The following is a 23209-nucleotide window of genomic DNA, read 5'->3' as shown; positions in this document are numbered from 1 at the left end:
CCTCCTGTTGTGCTTCACGTATCCTCGTATATGTACCACAAAGAGACTCGTGAAGCACCAACGTGTGATTTACGAGTTGTTTTTGTTTCACTTTCCTCCTTTTTCGCTAGAAGTGGAAGCTAAAGGCCGCGGTGTTCTAGGGAAGGTATACCGTACGTCGCGCCGCCCACGGATAATTGATAACACCTGCGACTTACGAGTGACGAAGACGAGGAGGAGGACAAGGAGGAAGAGGGTATGTACGGTGGGAGGGGGAAAGAATGACAATGGGTGTGTACAGTTCGCGCGTCACGGTTTAATTATTGCTCTTGTTGTGAGTATAATGTTTACACGCTGCAGCTGCTGAGGTGGCGATGCTCTGATTGGATTGGAGTTGACGCTTTCCACGACCTTCTTCCCCCTTCTTATTCCTCCTCCTCCTGCCACTACTGTTATTTCTACAACCACCACCACCACCACCACAATAACAACAACAACAACAACAACTATAGCTTACGAACTGGTACCTTCAGTGAGCCTTTTCTTTCCTTCTTTCTTTCTCTTTCTTTCTTTTTCTTTTTTTCTTTTTTTTTTCTTTTTTGCCTTTTTTGCAGCCCTCGGCCAGTCCTTCATACATTAAAAATAAATAAATAGATAACGTAGCATCATACGTCTGCTGCTTTAGATGAAACAGCGTAACTTACCACAAACAGCCTGATAAGAGAGGGACAAAAAAAAAAAGCTGTTTATTCGTCCTTTGCATTTAACTACAACCACTCACGCCACTTACATATGCTGCCACCACACCACAACACTACTACCGCCAGAACTAATGTCTGTTTGCGAGGCAGGGCACACGTAAGGGTGAACCATTAACGCCGCAACCTCCCTGGCAGCACAAGCACGCATATTCGCATACCTCCTTACATACTACACGCAGCAGCCATCACAGACGTCGCGGTACGAACCCATAACACAAGCGTGAGTTACCGCATCATCGTCACCATCGTCGCCACTACCTAATACTGCCTCCACTGCCGACGAAGAAGGAAAATAATATAAAGGAAATGATTACGATTATGAATACTCGCACGATGAACAAAATATTAATGGTAAGAGGAGTATGACTGACCAAGTTAAAGTGAAACGAGAACCAAAACAAGAAAAGGGAATTAGAAGATAAATTGGAATAAAACAAGTGAAAGAATGTCAAGTAGAAGGAGGAGGAGGAGGAGGAGGAAAAAAATAAAAGACGAGGGCTAGAAGAACAAGAAAAACAACAACAACAACAATAACAACAACAACAATAACATAAGCGACACCACAACAATACGCTGGGTCATTAATATTTACACAGCATTACGCGACGCCGGTACAGTGATGTATTGCTGGCGCACCGATGATTTACCGCGGAGCATCACACACACACACACACACACACACACACACTGTACCACCACTGTCTTGTGCTCGAAAACATTGTTACTCTCTTGTTTTTATACGCGACGCTGAATATCACAATGATTCTTTTTTTTTTCTTTTTATAAGTGGTAGATAGATAGAAAAGTGAATTTTCCTTAATGTCACTGGACTACACACACACACAGTGACCTAAGGGAGCCGCATCACTCTGTCTTGTCGTAATAGTGGCGGTGGTGGTGGTAGTAGTAGTAGTAGCAGTAGTAGTAGTAGTAGTAGTAGTAGTAGTAGTAGTAGTAGTAGTAGTAGTAGTAGTAGTAACTGTTGTTGTTGTTGATGTTGTTGCAATACCAGTAGTAGTAATAGCAGTAACAGTAATAACAGTAGCAGCAACAGTAGCAGCAGTGGTAGCCGTCGTGGTCGTCGTCATCGTGGTCGCAGCAGTCGTCACCTTGGCAGCGGCCTTTGACGGAGGGCAGGAGCCGACGGGACGTTCCTCAGAAAGATTCAATATTCACGAGCACACATCGACCCGCGGCTGCCGAACGGACGGACGGACGGCGGCCCGCTCAGAGACGCCAGAGATGGATGGGGCGAAAACCGAGCGTGGTGCGGCGAGGTGTGTGTATGTGTGTGTGTGTGTGTATGTGTGTACGCGACCACTGAGTTATGTAGACGAGTGTGTACAGACGTTTACTGGTGGAGTACCTTCATATTTGTTCTAATGTGCTTTGTTTTGCTAGTAGTGTGCTCTCTCTCTCTCTCTCTCTCTCTCTCTCTCTCTCTCTCTCTCTCTCTCTCTCTCTCTCTCTCTCTCTCTCTCTCTAAAGGAAAGCTTTTAAGATTCTGAAAGGACACGTAAAAGACAACTAACTTACATTCATTTGATCCCAACTTCGCGATCAAGAGGAGCAAGTAATGGCAAATGAGAGAGAGAGAGAGAGAGAGAGAGAGAGAGAGAGAGAGAGAGAGAGAGAGAGAGAGAGAGAGAGAGAGAGAGAGAAGGCTTACATGCTTTGCCTACGAGTACACACAAGTAAAGTATTGTATAATGCAAGAAACCGCAATTTTTATCCCAGACCAAATGTTATCCCTGAATATCATGAAGCGAGGCGTGATTCACCGACAGCAAACACTTACACCAACAAGGAAAGAGAGAAGAGGATGAGAATGCGAGGAGGAGGAGGAGAAAGTGAGACTGAAAGGCGATAACGACAAAAACGGAAATAAAAAAAATAAAAATAAAACAATGATTAATAATGAATGGGAAAAAAATAAGAATAACTTTTAAATTCACGATAATGACTAATATATAAAAGAAAGGAAGCAAGAAAACATTATACTACCTTTCCTCTTATTCCTTTTCGTCCTCGTCCTCTTCTACCACCACCACCACCACCACCACCACCACCTCCTCCTCCTCCTCCTCCTCCTCCTCCTCCTCCTCCTGCTGCTGCACTATCCTGTATCTTTCTATCCTATCCTACTCCTTTCACTAGTAATTTGAATCGAACAGGTACCCAAACAGCTTAGCAAGGAGTTCAAGGTGTGCTGCTGTTTGGTCTTCCTTTGTATTCCCTTGTATTCCTCTTATATTTTTTTTCTCTTACTTTTACATACTTCAACCTACTTTTTCTCTTCCCAGCATTCTTCCCTGTCCTCTTCCCTGCGTACCTTCCTCTCTCGCCTCGCTACTGTTCCTTTACTTCTTAATGTCTACCCTCATGTCAACGCTTCTTCTTCCTCTTCCTCCTTCTCCTCATTATCTATTCTTCGTACCCAATGTCCCGTTTCTTCCCCCTTTCTTTTCCCACTAGTATTCATCTTTACCTTTTTTTTTCATCTTCCTTCCTTTTTCCTTCACTGTTTTCTCGTTGTTTCCTATTTTTCGTGTACTTTATTCTGTTTTCGTTTTTTTTTTTCTAGCTGTATTCTTCTTCTCTTACTTCTGCACCCTTTAGTTCTGTCCCTCTCTTGCTCTTCTTCTTCCTCTTATTGCGCGCTGGATAATGTAGTCCTCACAAATAGCCTAGTCAGAACCTACATATCTGCTGCAGTTTGAGACTCCTTTGTGTTCCTTTATATTCCTCCTCCCCCTTTACCACCACCACGTCTCCCAAGTCTCCTTCCTCATTGCATATAATAATTTGTATCCTTACCTATCTAATCTTAACTCTTCCTTTTGCAGTTGTATCCATTTCCTTACCTCTCCACTCCCTAATATGTCCTCTACCACCACCATCACCACTACTTCCCCTTCCCCATCCTTCTCCTCCTCCTCCTCCTTCTCTCCTGCAGCCACAGATGAGAAGAAGACGCCCCTCCAAAGACGGGCCGTCACGCAGCTAAGTGGGAGCATAAAAGGTGCAGTCGAGGCATAAAACAAGGTGATGAACAATTTACCTGTGATTTAAAGCTCATGTCGGTCCCGGTTATGAGAGATGCATGAGGCAATGGATAGGCTAACCACGCGCGGGAGTATGGGGAACGAGGAGGAGGAGGAGGAGGAGGAGGAGGAGGAGGAGGAGGAGGAGGAGGAGGAGGAGGAGGAGGAGGAGGAGGAGGAAAGAAGAAGAAGAAGAAGAAGAAGAAGAAGAAGAAGAAGAAGAAGAAGAAGAAGAAGAAGAAGAAGAAGAAGAAGAAGAAGAAGAAGAAGAAGAAGAAGAAGAAGAAGAAGAAGAAGAAGAAGAAGAAGAAGAAGAAGAAAGAAAGAAAGAAAGAAAGAAAGAAAGAAAGAAAGAAAGAAGGAAAGGAAGAATAAGATTATAAAGGGAAGGAAGGAAGAAGAACAAGAAGAAGAACAAGAAGAACAAGAACAAAGAAAAAAGACCACGAAGGGAAAAACAACAACAACAACAACAACAACAACAACAACAACAACAACAACAACAACAACAACAACAACGAGCAGTAACAAGGAGCAACAGAAAACGGAAGCAAAAAGAAGAAGAAGAAGAAGCAAGCAAGCAAGCAGAGCAGAGCAGAGCAGAGAGGACTGGATAGATGGATGGCACCAATAATAAAGGCTGAGAAGAAAATTTAACACAGGAACTTTTTAATCTGGCTGAGGTCGGAATCTGAAGGAGGAGGGAGATCGTGTGTTGACGTCGGTCGTGTCTCGGCGAAGAAGGGAATGAAGAAGGCGAAGATGGAGACAAGAAGAGAAGAGGGGGAGCGACGAAATGAGAAGGAGCAGGAGCAGGAGGAGGGGTAGATCAGAGGTATCACGTGAAAGGAAAAATATAGTGCAAGAAGAGAAGACTAAAGGAGGAGGAGGATTAAAGACGAAATAATAAGTGTAGGAAAAATGTGAGAGAGAGAGAGAGAGAGAGAGAGAGAGAGAGAGAGAGAGAGAGAGAGAGAGAGAGAGAGAGAGAGAGAGAGAGAGAGAGAAAGATGAAAAAAAAAAGATGACTAGTGCATATGAAAGAAATGAACTGATTAAGAATATGAAATGAAGGAATAAAAAAAAATTCACGGTAGGCGATGCTAAACATATTAACAATGATTATAGTGGGCGTCCTTACACTTTAGGATTGAGGCTTAGTTACGTCATGTCAGGTTAGGTCACATCACAACTCTCAAGAATTATAAACTTTTTGTTCTCCTATTAGGACTTTTTTTTTTAAAGGCCAAAGATGATTACTCAAGTTTTCACTAGTGTTTTTTTTTTCTTTTCTTTTCTTCGTAAACTATCACTGGAATCACGAAAACACTCCTTGGAATCTCAGTAACTTCCAACAAAGTCTGTGAAAAGTTGTCGAGATAAGTTTTTTTTTTTTTTGTTCTTCTATTTTCGTGAGTTTTTCTTTTCAATGACGATGCACATTTCTCGCTGAACTATCGCTGGAATCACGAAAACACTCTTTGGAATCTCAGTAATTTCAAATAGAGTCTGCTAACACAGTGAGGGTGATAAGGCAGTGAAGCGTTTGAGAACCAGACCCATAACATCAACCCGCCTTAGTCCTCCCCTCCTCTCCACTCCTCCTTCCACCAGGACAGCAAAACACGTCCCCTCCTCCTCCTCCTTCCTCTCCCTTCCCCACCTCTCTTCCATTAATCAATCAGAAATTAAAGGTCAGCTTAACCTCCCCCATCTCCCTCACCCTCCCTCACCTTCCCTCACCCTCATTCCCAATCCTCACCGTCCCGCCCCGCTGCGCCCCCTCACCGCCACTCACGCCTCACCCTCACCCTTGCCTTCACCTCAGCATTACTCCTACCTAGACTTCACTCTAACCCTTCCACATCACCACCAGGTCTCCTCACCCTCTTCTGTAGCATGGAAGCCCTAGCCAAGCCTTCACATCGCCCCACCCTGCACCGCCCATCACTTCCTCTCCTCTTCCTCGCCCTCTCTTTCTATCCCGTCCCGATCAGTCCAGTCTAAAAATGTACACAGGGGAGTAACAAACAGCAGCATATATATTGTCCCTTAAGTGTTTTTTTTCCTTTTTTTTTTTTTTGACAAGTAGTACTATTTAATCGGAGATGTGGGATTGTAAAGTTGAAGGCATGAAAATGTTGCGTATACATTTTTTTTCCTTTTTTGGGCGGGAGAAACTAGACAATAACTATTTTTAAGAGGAAACCAGACAAGAAACCAGATAACTATTACTACTAGTTTGCTGTGACGGATTAAAATACACGAAAATCAATGTTTGACAATAGAAATCAACACAAACGCGCTTCCTCGTGTGTCCCTCCAAACACACTGCACAGGAATTATAAGTGTCTTTTGTAGAGAACCGAGAGCCTACAGTTATACTTTTAAGCTCCGTTTCCTCTGCTTCCACGCAACTCCTGTCCACATAACCGCTACGAGTGAACAATAATATATTTTAAACTCCTTATTTAAACGTGGGTGGAGCCTAAAAGTTCAGAGGCAGAGGTTAAAAACATGATTATGCAATAGACGCTGTGCCTTTGAGTGTAACTGCGGAAATGACTGTCAAGACTCGTAGCTGCTTGGGGAAACTTACACAGGAAAAAGCTAAATAATCGATAAACTAAAGGAGGAAAATGGAAGTTCATACTAATCCAGATTTTCATGAATTCTGATTAGTGAATAAAAACTTTATATTTCTTTGGAGCATTTTTAGTGAAATAAGCGATTCAAACGAAAAAAAATATATAAAAACTATTAGTGTACGACAGTTCTCACTAATACAGGTTACTGGTAAAACTGTACTCCTCTTCACCTGCCACAGTAACAGGAAGGTGGAACGTGCAGGCGAGCGGCGGGTGTTGTTTTGAACCCAATGACGCGCAGGCCGACCCGAGCAGCGGCAGGCAGCCTCTGTTCGTGTTTTGATCCGGAGTGACAGATAAGTTTTCCCGCTCCCCTTTGACTGTGGCTCAGCAGAAATAAATATAAAGACCGCTGTTGTTTTCATTGAAGTGGACGTCGAAATGGTAAGAAAAGCACGTGTACTTTTTTTTTTAACTCTATTTCACTCACACATGACTGTAGAACTACTGCACCACAGGATTCCAACACTACTAAAATGGGTAAAAATAAATAGATAATCCGCTTACACATATAACCTCAAGGTCTTGTTAGTAAAGAATGAAGTGCAAGGAAATAATTATGAACAGCACTACTACTACTACTACTACTACTACTACTACTACTACTACAACTACTACTACTACTAAGAAAAAGAACAACACAACAACAATTTTATTCTGGGCAACAACGTAAAAATTTTCTCGCTTCTTCACACCACCACCACCACCACCACCACCACTGGGTACAGAGGAGGCAGAATAAGAGGTTCTCCCTATCTCACTAAACGCACGGAGGAGGAGGAGGAGGAGGATGGGGAACTCATGACCCTCGAGACCTTCATCCCCTCTCCCTCTCTCCCTCTCTCCCCTCACCAGGCCATGAATCAGAAGGGCGTGAGGGGTGGCCACGGCGAGGCATGAAACGCACCTCCCCTTCTTCATTTCCCCTTAAAGAGCCATTCCGCCACATACTGATCAAGCCATCTCTCTCTCTCTCTCTCTCTCTCTCTCTCTCTCTCTCTCTCTCTCTCTCTCTCTCTCTCTCTCTCTCTCTCTCTCTCTCTCTCTCTCTCTCTCCCTCCACTGTCAGCTGCACGTCAAACAGTCAAGGATCTAATCATGATTTTATTTCCCTTTCACAGCAACGCGCCAAGTTACAAATGTCTCTTGAAATGATTGTGCACAGAGGACAAAAGGTAGGAAGATTTTGAGGAGGAGGAGAATGATAGAGGAAAATGAGGAGTAGGAAAATATATACTTGAGGGGCGGATTTACAGTTTCAGACCTTACAAAGACATAAAAACACACAGGATTACAAGACTACAAAAAAAAAAAAAAAAAAAACGAGTGACAGAAGACAACGAAAATGATACGAAAATTTTCAACTTGATTCAAACGGAGGGGGAAAAAAAAATTAAACATGGAGAGGTAAGAGTAAACTGAATCTTAAATCTTACACATTTGTTACGAAAAAAAAGTAGAACCAGAAAAAAAAAGTAAAACGACCCAGGAAAGTTATGGTAAAAGTAACAATCTCTCTCTCTCTCTCTCTCTCTCTCTCTCTCTCTCTCTCTCTCTCTCTCTCTCTCTCTCTCTCTCTCTCTCTCCTGGGCCATACATTACACACCCACTTGCCGCATCAGAGGAATAACACCCCCATTTACCCGCCAGTACACACCTCCATTACCAAACCATGTACTTATCAAACGAACACCTTACAAATCATCCCTCATTATCCACTTCCCCCACACACACACACACACACACACACACACACACACACAAACACACATACATCAGCGTCACAAACTCAGATCAATGTATCTTCAAAACGTTTTCTTTAGCTCTCTTCCCCTCATACGTATTCCACCTAGGTACGTGTTACATACATACCACGTGACACCTTCATTGACTATCACATCGCTGGACAAAATGACGTAACCTATACAGTTCCGCTTCGCTAAATGACACTGTTATTACGGAGTCTTAAGTCTTTTGGCAGAACTTATTTTGAGAAGGCGGGAAGAGGGGGATTAAGGGAGGAGAGAGGAGGGACAGAGTGATGGACTGGAGATGCACTTAAAAACACCCTTAAAAACCTATAGACCTCACAGAAATAAAGCCACGGGTGCTGAAAGGGTTAAGGCACTTCATCACTCCTTATGTTGTCAATGGTGTTTGAAAAATATACACCAAGCTTGCACCGCCATAACTTTCAATCAATTTTAGAAGACCCGTAACAGTCAAAGGGTTAGCCAATTTCAATCAATCCACTCCATAACTTTCCAGTACACACAAACAGTACAGAGCTCGGTACGCCTTCATTCTTATTTTATACAATGGTACATTTTGTTACGACTGCGCGGGGAAAGAGAAAGACTGCGCAAAGAAAAAATGGTGTGTGAAAAAAAGAAACTCAGTTGTGGGAGTATATAGCTGGCGAGGGAGCATCACCTACCTTTATATCCTCGCAGTAGTCTGGCCTCCTGTGTCTCTTGGCCTCTGTCACTCCGCTCTGCAGCTGAAACAACAATAAAAATACGTCAGTAACGGAGAACCGCCCCCGCGCAGCTCATGTCAAAGTTCCTACCCTCGTAAGTAACAAAAAATACTACTACTGCTACTACTACTACTACTACTACTACTACTACTACTACTACTACTACTACTACTATTACTATTATTACTACTACTACTGTGTTGGTTCATTTGCATTCTCAACATCCATAGTATCGTTTCTCTGAGTTACAAAACGGCTTTTCTTTAAAATGTTCCTTGTCTGTGTTGTTGAATCACTTGCCGCCTTGTTGATGTTTCATTAAGTATGCAAAGCAAAGCGTCCACGCACATCACCGCAAATTAGGGAGAAATATAAGTAACTTAACTGGCTGCATTCTGACCGCATTGGGGAAGATGGTGCAGTAACCTCATCAGCTTTGTTTTTAGCCACATAAACAATAAAATCACCAGTGTTCTAAAATGGAGAAGAAAAAAAATCATTGTACGTACTTGCATATCGCGTGGCAAATTACTGTGCGGAATTCAAGAAAGCCAACAAACGAATCATGCACACACACACACACACACACACACATCAGTGACCATCTCCTCGCCTGTCACTTTGCAGTATGCGGCTCACGTTCCTCTCAGGTGCGAAGATTTCCACAGACGAGCGAGCAGTTACCGTCTCCCTCGAGCAAAAGGATTCAGTGTGCATTGACTGAACGCTCTTAACTTGACCCATAGAGCGGACCACATGAGCTCTCAGCGGGAAGGTGTTACTGGTGATCGAAAGTCCAGCGCAAGATTCTCAAGACGGTGAATCTCACACACGTAAAAATATACATAAAATCCTTAAATATGAAAAGAAAACGTAACGAAAGGAAAAATCCCTTGTAAACGAACTGCGTGTGTTGTGAGTGAAAAGATTACGTAGATATACATTCACATTTCAAGCAGCAACACAACAAGAATGAACTTTGCAACATATCATATATACAATGGCTTGGAGTTTAGTTTTTTATTTTTCACTCACTTAAGTTGCAATCATATATATATAAACAATTGTATATTCTGGAAAACCCATTGCTATAGAAAGAACAATGAACAAAGAGAAATAAATATAACAGAATTCAAACAAGATATATAAGACGGTGGCGAAAAATAAAACTAAACATAGAGGGAAGAAAGGAGAGGATATAAAAGGTTAACTGAAAAGAGGAAAGGGGAGCAGTGGTTGGGGAGAAGGAAGAGAAAAAAAAAAAAGCAGGAAGCAAGAGTTACGCGGTAAAGGAAAAGAAAGGGCGGAGGGGAGAAAATAGAATAAGAATAACGAGGGTGACAAGAAGGCAAACACCACCAGTTGAGAGAGAGAGAGAGAGAGAGAGAGAGAGAGAGAGAGAGAGAGAGAGAGAGAGAGAGAGAGAGAGAGAGAGAGAGAGAGAGAGAGAGAGAGAGAGAGAGAGAGAGAGAGAGAGAGAGAGAGAGAGAGAGAGAGAGAGAGAGAGAGAGAGAGAGAGAGAGAGAGAGAGAGAGAGAGAGAGAGAGAGAGAGAGAGAGAGAGAGAGAGAGAGAGAGAGAGAGAGAGAGAGAGAGAGAGAGAGAGAGAGAGAGAGAGAGAGAGGGAGAGAGAGAGAGAGAGAGAGAAATACAGATAAGAACTCAAAAAAAAAAAAAAAAACGAACAACAAAACAGACCAAACAGAACACAATTATACACACGTCGAATCAAGTTAGGTTAGGTTAAGCTGAGGGAACTTTCTCTAACAATCGTAGACAGAATTATCCTGAGGTAATTCACATAGAAGCGGCTGGACAGGAAGACAGTACCAGTGACGTGATGGACGGAGATGAACGGGGATATGAGAAATATATACAGCAGGTTAGAGGCGGCAAGAGGGAGCATAAGGGAGGAGAGAGAAGGGAGAGAGTGATGGACTAGAGATGCACGTAACTTCAACTGGAGTCTTTTCATTGTAGTGGAAGTGCGGCGCAGAAGTGTTTTAGCATACGGCCACTAGTGATGCACGCAGGGGTTCACTTAGCAGGGGAAGCGGGAACCAGAAGCCCCTTAGCAGCCCTGGAGGTGCGAGGATCGGCTTCCCCTCACGCCAGCCAAGGGAAGGGGTGAAGGGGCGTCGCGCTTGAAAGGTGTTATCGCTGCGTGCCATCTCGTTCCAGTACCCCTAACACCGCTTCCACCACCACCACCACCACCACCACCACCATCGCTACCGCATACAACCACCCACCCATGATAATACCTTTTCATTCATTTATTTTATTTTTTTTTTTTCTCAACTTGTTTTTCGTATTTTTTTTTTTTTCCCGCCGTCAGCGTAGTAAATGTTAAGTGATATTGTTCATGTTTTTTTTTGTTTTTGTTTTTTGCGGAGTATTATTGTTATTAACTATGAAGGGTTTTTTTTTTTCTTTTTCCTCGCTTTTTTTTCTTTTTTTTTTCCCCTCTCGGTGTATTAAATTTTGGTGTTCACGTTTTCTATTTCATTACGGGTACATGAAGCGCTCAATTGATAGTATGTTCTGATATGAACCGAGAGAGAGAGAGAGAGAGAGAGAGAGAGAGAGAGAGAGAGAGAGAGAGAGAGAGAGAGAGAGAGAGAGAGAGAGAGAGAGAGAGAGAGAGAGAGGTTTGAGGGAAAAAAAATATATTCATACGTACCTTGATTATTAATTCTCTTTCAAAAAACCACCAGGGATTATTTTGACTCTTCATACACATATACCTGGTTCTGTATTTCCCCCCACTGAAGAATGAGGTATAAAAACTGCAAAAATTAAATAGAATAAAATTTTCATTCGCACTATTTTTTTTTCCATCTTCTTTTCATTTTTACCGTCGAGTCGTTTAGCGGCGAACACGCACACACACGCGCGCACACACACACACACACACACACACACACACACACACACACACACACACACACACACACACACACACACACACACACACCTTTTGATGACCAGACGTGAAAGCGAAAACTATGCTGTGTGTATGTGTGTTTGTGTGTGTGTGTGTGTGTGTGTGTGTGTGTGTGTGTGTGTGTGTGTGTGTGTGTGTGTGTGTTTGTGTGTGTATGTGCGCCGCGGTGATTCCCACATACAGCTGAGGACACGCACTTTTTTTTTTCTTTTATTCATATATATATCTCCATTTTTACAACAACGCGGTACATATTTACTCCTAACAAAGAATAAATCTGCCGGAATTTTTGGAGCCCCCGTGATTTATCTTACCAACAGCAAAATATGCATATCAGAGTGAAATAGAGGACGCTGCATCCCGCCGCGACACGCCAACAACATTTCAGGAACTTGTGATATTATTTTCTCTCGCAGGCGACAACGAAGCATGCACGCCGGGATGGTTTCCTGCCAGTTCATCACTTTTCATCGCCTCTTGCTGCCTGGCCATGTCTTGTTTTATAATCTGAACGTATACCTCCTTGCGATAACCAAACAGCTGTCTATCTATCTATGTATCTATCTGTATACGTACCTTGGTTGGCTTTAAACTTAACTAATTTTTTTTTTCTTTCAGCCGCTTCGTAACTTTTATTTCATCAGTTTATACTATGTTTCTATATATCTTTCAGTGTATAAACCTGAAATTTTACGCTATAACTAAACGCAGGTAACATTTTCAACCGCTTCGTAACTTTTCATCACCTCGTAATACCTTTCTATATATCTTTCTTATCCATAGTCTAAACATGAAATTTTACGCTATAACTAAACCTGACTAATATTTTTCTTCCGCTTCATAACTTTCCATCATCTTACGCTACCTCTACCTCTCCGTGTCCTTTATCATGGTTTAAATTTATATCTCTGCGCTAATACTTAACTATAGCAAACTTCTACTTCTCCAGTTTCGTTCCTTTCCATCACCTTTTGCTTCTTTTCCGTATCCTCATTATAGTCTAAATCTAAACTTCTACGCTAACTATAACATTTTTAATCTCTTTGTAGTTCCCATCCTTCCTGGTGCCCTTCCATTTTTTCTTTTTTCTTTTTTTTTTATCTATACCGTTACTAAACATACCTAACGTAGTCATGAAGTAAGATATTTTACCGCTGTAGTCGTGTAATTACAAATCATCACTGCCTTTACCGAAAATCTATGTATATTTTTTATTGAATCACCGTCTACACTAATTAAACAAACCTAACATTGTCACTTTGAGAGAGAAAAAACATCGCCACAGTCGTTTTTATATCCGCTTCATTATTTGCATTATCTTCTGCGTCCATTAAGTCTTAGTTAAAACTCAAATCTAAAAATTTACACCATAACCATAATTTAACATCACAAAAATAAGAAAAATAACCCCCCCCCCAAAAAAAAAAATACATCACATAACTAACTATAACTTAACGGCACTAAATGAAAATGTATATATATATCTCTCTTCATTAATGTCAAATGCTTCCTTTTCCGGCGTGGCAAGAAATGAGCGTCATCAACAAACATTCAAAAGTCATTTCAAGCAACCGAAAATTTACACTCTCTTCCATTCCCCTCCGTATGCTTGACTGCACATGCGCGCTGATTTTCTAAGGGCTCTGAACATTACTGCGACGCCCCTCTAGGTTTCTGCCACTTACCAGGAACCGCCGCCTTCACACCCACCCGCGGCTACAGTGAACAAATTAACCAGAGCTTCACCTCCCTTTACGTAGCACACAAATTATTTCGACTCAAGAATTAACATCATACCATTACCCTTTTTCTCTTCCCTCCTCAAACACCGTGGCGTCATTTTCTTGAATAAGGACGAATTTACCGGCACAATATTTCCCTTTAAGCACACTACAGTCCCACACACTCTGCTCACAAATTTGCATCGTCCCGCCACCTTCTCTTTCCCTCCCCTCAAACAGTCTCCCGTCATTTTCTCACTAAAAAAGATAAATTTACAGGCACATACTTTCCTCCACACACGTCAGACTCCTTACACACGCCGCTAATAAGATTTCACATATTCTTTAGACTATTTACAAATTTACAAGGTTCCGACACCCTTTCCTCCCCTCATTACCATCTCACGGCATTTTCTCACGTAAAAAAAACAAGCTCTTCACTTCCCTTCACACATAATACACTTCTACACACGCCGCTAATAAATTCCACTAATCATTCCGACCTAAAAATTTACAATACCCACCCCCTCCCCCACCTGATACCCTTCCCTCCCCTCTCTCAAAGAAACTCACGACATTTCCTCAGGTAAAAATGGGCACTTCACTTCCTTTTACACACACCACACCCCCTACACAAAATTCACAAGTTATTTCGACTGTCTACAGGTTTATAAGGTCGGGGCACCTTTCCTCGGGGCCCCTCAAGCAATCCCGCGTCACTTTCCCGCGTGAAAATGAACTGATTTACAGCCACTTCATCCTCCTTAGCGCCTGCACTCTTAGAACACGCCGCTAATAAGATTTCACAAATTATTTCGACTATCTACAAATTTACTGGGCTCCGACACCCTTTCCTCTCCCCCTCAAACAATCTCACGGCATTTTCTCACGTGAAAAATTTGTATATACGTGTTGCACCCACCCACAGCTTTCACGGGCGGCTCCCTTGCATGTTCACCTGCACTATAATTTACGAATATATTGAGTGGACGGAATAACCACGTGCCCCTTACTCTAAGCTCGAAATTTATGACACCTCGCCTCCTCACCACCACCACCACCACCACCATCGGATTAATACCTGCTAACGAAGGCTAATGGAAATAAATGCAAGACACCCTTTAGTCAAGATACTCGTTGCTGTCATTCTTTGGGGGCTTAAGCATTCCTCCCCTGCCTCGCCCTCCTCCTCCTCCTCCTCCTCCTCCTCCTCCTCCTCCTACTCCTCCTCCTTCTCCTCCTCGTCCTCGGTTCTCTAAATCCTCACTTCGTTTTCGTCATTCGCTGTACTAGTAATCTTTTTTTCTTTTTTCTTTCTTTCTTTCTTTTTTTTTATCCTGCCATCACTACCTCCCCAGTAGTAGTAGTAGTAGTAGTAGTAGTAGTAGTAGTTGTTGTTGTTGTTGTTGTTGTTGTTGTTGTTGTTGTTGTTGTTGTTGTTGTTGTTGTTGTTGTTGTTGTTGTTGTTGTATCAGTAGTAGTAGTAGTAGTAGTAGTAGTAGTAGTAATAGTAGTAGTAGTAGTAGTAGTAGTAGTAGTAGTAGTAGTAGTAGTAGTAGTATGTTTTGTCGTGTGTATATATATATATATATATATATATATATATATATATATATATATATATATATATATATATATATATATATATATATATACATCACAAACTTACGATTATGAGTTTACATTTTAAATACCTATGTATTTACTCTCTCTCTCTCTCTCTCTCTCTCTCTCTCTCTCTCTCTCTCTCTCTCTCTCTCTCTCTCTGACCTGAGCATGTATACATTTACAGTCGCAAACCACAAACACCTTAAGGCTTCTTTGTGATAACCCACCAGATGACTAATACGTAATAAATTTCTTGTCTGAGATTAGACAGTACCGCTTACCACAAACAACCTCGCAAGGGCACACAGGTCAGCTGCTGTTTGCTTTTTCCTTTGTGTACATGTACGTCATGCTGTCCAATACCCACAACTGAGAGGTACTCCTTTGTGTACGTAAGTAATGCTGAGAGACAGTGATGTGGAAAGTACTAGATATATTAGTATGGGTAAGTTATGGTATCCAGTTAAGTGTTTATACCATTTGCATTACAAATTTAACCGGATAAGTAAATGAAAGTTTGCTGTGTTATCCTGTGATGGGAAACCTGAGAAACTAACTGTCCCTATCGTAACTCCATTGCTCTGCGTCGCTTATTGTCGCCAGGCGTGATACAGTATCGTGGAGCTGATATGATAACCTACAGCGCTACGATCAACATTACACGTGAATTATAAAACGTTGCAGGCTTTTATCGTGACTATCTACAAAGAGACGATCAGTCAAGCGCTCTCTCTCTCTCTCTCTCTCTCTCTCTCTCTCTCTCTCTCTCTCTCTCTCTCTCTCTCTCTCTCTCTACCTAACCATCAAAAATCACTCATTCATCCTGAAGTCTTGAAATTTAGATGGCTTGGTTAGAAGTTTGGTGTTTTGGTTGCACTGATCCCTGTTTCTGCACATTTCCTCAAGAGTGTGGCCACAGCAGTCTTCCGTTAAACCTGCCCATCTCTCTCCGTCTCTCTCTCTCTCTCTCTCTCTCTCTCTCTCTCTCTCTCTCTCTCTCTCTCTCTCTCTCTCTCTCTCTCTCTCAATGAAGGCGCAGAACCCTTGTTAATTTTTTACTAGCATCAAGAAAAACGCCCTTGAAAACTAGAACATGTTAAAAGTATTTGAGATAAGACAACATATCGCCTGGAGAATGTTGCCCTTAGTACTGTGTGGACAATATCCTGGTACACTTAACCACCTACCGGAGCGTGGTGCGTTCTTAATCAGTAAACATAAAGCATATCCAGCTCACTTCATCCCTCGCGCAATGTTGGCGTAATCTTAGACTGCTACGGATTCTTCTTCAACTTAACAATATATGATGCGGTACAAGCTTGAGGTAAGGTTTCAAAAGACGCCAATGATGATGGCAAGGGGATTATTTGTAGAGTTAAAATCTTCTACTACCTGGAGTTAAAATTTTTGCTAGTGAAAATCCTCCAGGTCTAACCAGATAAACGCAATACAATCATTACCAGTTAAAGGCTCAAGATTGTAGCCGACACCTTCCCAATCTCCTCATTCTGGTTGGGTACATCGCCCCAGCCCTGCAATATCCCAAGAGATGCGAGAATCAGAACTATACGCTTTGCAGAAGACTTGTGCGGTGCTGCGTCTTGAGCGTTGGGAGAAATACAGCGCTTAATTAATAATGTCTGCTGTAGCGTCCTGCTATGATCATGAAAGCTGACTGATTACGATGTTGAAAGAGTTTGTGATTACTTGTGATAATTATAGCTATATTTATCACTCGAATATTTCAGAGAGAGAGAGAGAGAGAGAGAGAGAGAGAGAGAGAGAGAGAGAGAGAGAGAGAGGGAGTTCGATGAGTTATAAATCTTTCAAAACCACCCATCCTTCCTTCCTCGTGATCATTTTGCTTCGAGGCTCTGGGCAAGGCATGAGCAAGGCATCTACATATTCGTCCGCACGCACACACACACACACACACACACACACAAACACACAAGCCCCGCATAGCCACAGAGAAGTTATGATCATGAAGGAGACCAACAACTCATCCTCCGCGCCGGCTACCACTACTTCGTTTTCTGCGGCGACTACTAGTACTTCGTTTTCTATTATCAACACGGGCCTCGCAGCGACCTCAAAGCTTCCGAGCGGCGCAGGGTTACAGTCTACGAGTCGGTACCCTGGTCTGCGGTGCTCGATACTCGCTTCGATCACCGCGTTCACACACACCACCCTTTCGTTCCGCTACCGCTGTACGTACACACCTCGCCTTTGTTCGGCTGGGTGCAAGTTATACCCCTTTTTTTCATGCCACGATTACTGCCGAGAAATTATTGGCCACATGCCTCACGATGGACAAGGCAACACACACACACACACACACACACACACTGGCTAAGAGGGTATGGATATGGGTGGTGTGAAGCGTCTCAGCCCCGCCCATAGAGAAGACTGTATGGGTTCTATGGGTTCTATAAGTTCGCTCCGGGAAGGTAATAGCTGGCCATCACGAATCCACTGCCTGATCCCCAAGCCTAAGGAGGGTGAATTACTCAAGCTGGTTCTTCTCCATCAAGATCACCACTCAGATGTAGACACGTATTCAGAAACGCTGTGCTTTTTTCACCACGACTGTTTTCAAGGGGCATAGAAATAATTAGCCGGGTTCTCGAGTGTGTTTCTCCCGTTAATAATGTAGAAATCTTAATAATCTCTCACTAGAACTGCAAAAACAGCCTTAAAAATCCGTGTAACTTCGAGTAGAGTTTTTTTTTTTTTTTTAAGTAGTCGACGTGGGCAGAAGTGTTTCGGAATGTGATCCGTTCTCTTACGATGTTGGTATTGCGATGATTGTGTTAGGCCAATATTCAAAAACACTTCTGCGCCGCACCACCTCCACTAGTGCATTCAGAAAGCTCTAGTTGAAGTTGCACGGTTTTTTACGGATGTTTGTACAGTTTTAGTGACAGATTGATAAGATTTCTACATTATTAATAGGAGAAACGCTCTTGAGAACCCAGGTAATCATCTTTGTGGCCTCTGAAAATAGTCGTGGTGAGACAGCAAAGCGTTTCAGAATACGGGCCTCTCTCTCTCTCTCTCTCTCTCTCTCTCTCTCTCTCTCTCTCTCTCTCTCTCTGAACAAAAAATACATATACCTCCCAGAACTTTTTTTTTTTTTAACATGCGATAAAACCAATGAACCGAATCAAAACAGCTTCCCCTTTTTAAACTACTAGTACTTATATCCCGAGACCACTGCAGGCAAAGGTTGAAGCCCGGCACTGGAGGCGAGATAGGACTTAACAGCATGAGCAAAACAGAAATATTGTTAGTTAGTAATACATAACGAAACATGCGACGGAAAACATACTACTACTACTACTACTACTACTACTACTACTACTACACTTTTAAAATTCAATGTTGAACGCAAATGAAAAACCGTAAAGGAAACATGGAACGACGCACTAACGAAATGTCAACACGGACACAATCACGGAGAAAGGGATTGCTACTGTGTGTGGGTGGTGGTGGTGGTGGTGGGGAGAGGGGCGACTGGAGGAGGAGAGGCCAAGTGACCATTTCGAGAAGGACTTCCCATTACAATGACTAGAGTTTAACAAGCAACACGTACTTAACATCACAAGCGCCTCTTGAAATGTAATAGGCACAGGAACACGATGGTAATTCTAAAATGTTCTGGATAAATGTAAATTCCTTTCTGTAAAATGTAAAATACCAGGCCTCCCTTGAAATGAATAAATGTATATAAATGTATAAATAAATAGTAGCAATAACAATATGAAAGTAAAAATAAAAATAAGTATATGGAACTACCACATTCAAGAACTCCACCTCCAAAGACAAATACGAAAAAATGTACTATTGAAAATACATATCACTGGATGAAAAGAGCAAGTTGTAATACAGGTTTACCATAATAAACTTTTATCTTCTCAAATGTACAAGATTCAACACGTTATGCGATTACACACGGAACGAGTAACCAAAATCATGTAAATTCTAAAAAATGACTGCCTCCTTTCCCAACTTGCGACTCGTGGCACAAAATCCAACACGTTGAGTGATTTGCCAGGTTGGGAGTGAGGTGAGGGGAGGTGTGATTTGGCGGCAGGTGAGTGTGAATGGGTTTGGAGAGAAGCAAGGGCGAGGGAGAGGGAGGACACTGGCTGCTCGCTGCCGGGTTCACTCACTCACCAGACACACGCAGCAGAAGGTCCACCAGGGCAGCCACGGCGACACGCGGACCCTCATACTTCCTCGTCACTCGGCCGCCGCGCCTCTCGGCCTCGCCACGCACGCCGCTCACAAGATGCAATATTCACGCCTTCGGCCTCCCAGCGTCCTTGCTGTGACCATCAACTTTTTTTTTTTTTTCTGCTTTTCAAACCCACTATACTCTTAATTTGTACTTTTCTCAAGGAGGCACAGTGGGGCCATAGCTTGTGCCCGACGCCTGACACGCACTCTTCACGCTAATAATCCCTCGGGTGACTCTGGTCATATCTAGAGGCGTGAGCGGGAGGGCCGAGGCGGGACGGTCAGGGTAAACACACAGGTACACGTTCAACACACCCTCTACGAGACGCTCTCTTACTCTTCCAAGTTTATTTCTGTCGAAAACTTTTTCACCTCGGACAGTATAGATGCATTTTCCCCTCCGTGACCCGCGTGGTTCACCTAACAACAACGCCGGCAAGAGGTCGCATGAGGTTTGAAGACGCCGAAAGTTAAAGGGCAGACCTCCCCCAGCGGGGTTCACAAACAAAATGCAGCGGAGTGGAGCAGTACACCCTGCCTCGCCACTGGCTCATGCCACACTGACTCGCTCGCTTTGGCTCTGCTCCGCGGCTCCGTACCGCTCGACTGTCGTCTCGTCTCTCCCAGCCCAGACCTTACCTACTCATGCAAACAGACGACTCATTGGTCATTGATCGATGTCATTGTAAACTTGCGGTACAAACAGTCCGTGTAGTGACTGTCTCAATTCTTGCTTCATAACGTGCCGCCGAATGCTCTTCCCAACCAACAGTATCAGCTTCACGAATATTTGTCTGGAGTACAAATCGAGGAAGTAACTTCATCATCTGCTTGTTTTCACTGACAATACAAACTTCTTTTTCATTTTAATAATGATATGAGAGAGAGAGAGAGAGAGAGAGAGAGAGAGAGAGAGAGAGAGAGAGAGAGAGAGAGAGCATAGTTATCCTGTCTTTAACCCCCTCACCACTACCTCCCTCCCTCCTTTCCACATCTCAGCAGCCACTCACAGCTCTTCCTTCCCTCACACTGGGGTACTCATACTCAAGGCATCATCATGAAACAACAGTCACTCACTACAGTTAGTTTAATTAAGTTTTATGAGTGATTGAGTAACTGCTTTCAGATTCGCCGACGAAAAATCATAAGGCTCCGCAGCTTGTGAGTATTTAGTCAGAAGCTTCGAGACGAAAGACTGAAAAATATTTTAGAGATGCCATTATTAAGATGGAACACAGCACACATACTGTTATTAAAGCAACAATTAACACCTTCATATAAAAGATTTCTTATACAGTAATGAAGGGTTGAAATGGCAGGGCATATACACAAAAGCTGTTGTGCATTGCATGTTTATAACAAACCACTATATATATACCATGATGTAAATAAAAAAAATAGTGAAAACATTTCACCTTATTGGGTTCATCCAATATATGCAGTATTAACTGCATCCCTTTCTCGGGTAAACTCCGGAACTCCCTGCCTGCTTCTGTATTTCCATCTTCCTATGACTTGAATTCCTTCAAGAGGGAGGTTTCAAAACACATCGTTCAATTTTTTACTACCGCTTTGGACCCTTTTCTGGGACTGGCATCTCAGTGGCCTTTTTTTTTTTTTTTTGTCCTTGGCCAGTGTCCCTCCTACATAAAACATTAAAAAAAAAAAAAAGCATGAATGCAGTTGATGAACATTCCATGTTCTAAGTGACAAATTTATGATCTAATGAAGACCAATGTCATTCCTCACATTCCTCTAACCTAACCAAACCGCACCCCATAGAACTCTTCAAAATTCAATATGAGGGTGTCTTTACCGAGCCAAGGAGTGATAAATTGGTCACTCACCCGCAGAGCCTCTTCGTGGGCATGGCCAGCACCCCTCACACCCTGTCAACCACTGAACTCATTGCGGTGGATATCAAGAACATACTCCAGTGGGAACGACACAAACTACCCAAAACAGAGTAAGTCGCAACGAAAGAGCGCGACACCAAGCAACACTCCAGCAGACCTACACACCTATACCTTATATGTCTTGTTAGAGGACTAATGAGTACAGGCAATTTCCTTCGAGGGAATAACCAAGAATTAGTAGAAGTCCAGTTAGCGCCCATGAAAAGCGCGTACGAAAAGGCGTCTTGTACATTTAGTGATAACGGGATTGATTGTTTTTGTAACCATTTAAGTGTGTTTTGATTTTTAAGGAATGTCATGGTGAAAAAAAAAGTTTAAGACTGGAGATGAATGTAAAGCCTATCTTTCAGTCTACCACAATAAAACTAATGAGACAAAGGTTAACTTTCGATAATGTGCTAAGGGGAACAGGGCTATTACACCAATGATGGAGAGGCATTAGTCAGTCCATCGACTCATAGATGCTTACTAGATTAATGGCTATACTAACTCTGATGCCTCTTATGGAGAATTTCTGAAGGTCGAATTCTTCACAGACTTGGGGACCTTGGAACAAAAGAGCAGCTCTGCTCGGGAGGATGGCGCCACACCCGAAGAATTAGAAATGATATACATCTCCGACAATAGGTTCCATAGTCTTGCTGCTGTATTGGCACTGGAGTGGGTGGAATGAACTTAGGAATGAATATGTTACTTTCCGTAAGTAATAATTCACTGTTGTCCATACTTGATCTCTCTCTCTCTCTCTCTCTCTCTCTCTCTCTCTCTCTCTCTCTCTCTCTCTCTCTCTCTGTGTGTGTGTGTGTGTGTGCATATATATATATATATATATATATATATATATATATATATATATATATATATATATATATATATATATATATATATATATATATATATATATATATATATATATATATATATATATATATATATATATATATACAGTCGTTCGGTCCTACGTTTATTCAACAATGAAGCATTTACATGACCCACTGCGTGGCACCCCAGCAGGAGCGTGTGATGCTAAAGCAATGTCTGAGTGGTCACCGCCACTGGATGTACCACTTTAAGGAAGCCAGGGTGTACTTCCTTGGAGTACTTGGACCTCATCGAGAGATTAGCTCGCAGCAAGCTTACTGTTCGTCTATCGCTTCTCCACAGCCAGTGAAATCCACAGGTCGGACACTTCGAGTAACTAACGGGTGATGAGGCGATGAAGGGCAATCTGAAGACCTTCCGATTGTTCGCTCATTTGTTTTTACAGCAATCAAGGAATGGCCCGAGATCCAACCTGGCTGGATCTTTGCTCGGGCAGAGGCGAGGATGGTCGGTGACGGCAAACGCTGGGGAGGCCTAACAATATATATATATATATATATATATATATATATATATATATATATATATATATATATATATATATATATATATATATATATATATATATATTATACACACACACACACACACACACACACACACACACACATACACGCCCACTAACCAAATATTACTGTTTAAAATTACTATTCACTACCTAGACGTCGTTCTCCCCAGTTATGAAGTGCTTTCCTGTCTTCAGGGCTTGAAGTCTACGTTCTTAAAACTCCTGATAACCACCGACTTCCTGCGGCGTTGTTTCCCTTCACACTCAAGCCGTGTTGACAGAAGTAGGCCAAATAAGGATAAACTTCAGTATTTGTGTGTCTTATTTCCACACCCTGTGACACGACTTTGTTGTTTTCACGACGGTCACCAGCACTTGTTGACGCCAGAAAATAAGCAACAAACTCGCGTCCGTCACCCCGCCAAGGCCTCACCACAAAAGGGGGGGGTACAAGGCGTCAGCCACGCATCTCTTT

General features: G+C 42.5%; 1 long non-coding RNA gene across 3 annotated transcripts in view; it reads right to left on the bottom strand.

Moving 5' to 3' along the window:
• LOC135108658 (uncharacterized) overlaps positions 1–20219 on the bottom strand; it is a 103116-nt gene extending 82897 nt beyond the window's left edge. For 2 of the 3 annotated variants that reach the window (XR_010272386.1, XR_010272382.1), the window contains exons 1-2: positions 19366–20219; positions 8870–8932 (exon numbers count right to left, since the gene is read on the bottom strand). This is a non-coding gene — a long non-coding RNA (uncharacterized LOC135108658). The remainder of the gene's footprint in view (positions 1–8869; positions 8933–19365) is intronic. The other variant, XR_010272379.1, reaches the window with a different exon arrangement.
• Between the last annotated feature and the right edge of the window lie 2990 nt (positions 20220–23209).

This window comes from Scylla paramamosain, chromosome 2, assembly GCF_035594125.1.
Source record: "Scylla paramamosain isolate STU-SP2022 chromosome 2, ASM3559412v1, whole genome shotgun sequence".
Lineage (NCBI taxonomy): Eukaryota > Metazoa > Arthropoda > Malacostraca > Decapoda > Portunidae > Scylla > Scylla paramamosain.
Note: the sequence above shows the minus strand (reverse complement) of the source record. Positions and strands in the feature narration are given on the sequence as shown.